The sequence below is a fragment of the Trichechus manatus genome, unplaced genomic scaffold, assembly GCF_000243295.1.
Source record: "Trichechus manatus latirostris isolate Lorelei unplaced genomic scaffold, TriManLat1.0 scaffold00205, whole genome shotgun sequence".
NCBI lineage: Eukaryota > Metazoa > Chordata > Mammalia > Sirenia > Trichechidae > Trichechus > Trichechus manatus.
Window position 1 is genome coordinate 4,406,970 of NW_004444141.1, and position 664 is coordinate 4,407,633.

Genomic DNA, 664 nt, shown 5'->3' on the forward strand with positions numbered 1-664 from the left:
TTTAAAGTACTCTTGTTTTAAGTAGCTAATATTCATATCTGGAATCATTTTCAACCAGCTTAAGAATTTCCTTCAGTATTTCTAAAGGTCTGCACCAAAATAATTCTCTTATGTTTTGTCTGTTTAAAACATCTTTATTTCTCATTCATTTATAAAGAATATCTTCACAGACTATTAAATTTTAGTTAGCAGCTTTTTGTTTGTTGTGTTTTCTTTTTAGATTTCTGCCATTTCACTGTACCCTGGCCTTTATAGTTTTTTTTGAAATTCAGCTGTAAACTTTATTGTTGTTCCTTTGTAGATAATGTTTCCTTTTTCTGGAGCTGTAAATAGGATTTTCTCTTGATCTTGGGTTTTAAGAAGTTTGACTATGATGCCCCTCGGTGTGGTGTTCTTTGGGTTTCACTGAGGTTTTTGAAACTGTGTATTGATATCTTTAATCAACTTTGATAAAGTGTTGGTCATTATTATGTATTCAAATATTGCTTCTACACCATTCTGTCTTGTCTTTCCTTCTGGAACTTCTATTACACATATGTTAAACTTTTCGAGTCTTATCTAATATGTTTCTTAGGCTCTATGTTGTCCTCTCCTTTAATTTTTCTCTATTTTTGAGTTTTTATATCTTCTAATAACTGGAATTCAAGTTCACTTATTCACTGTT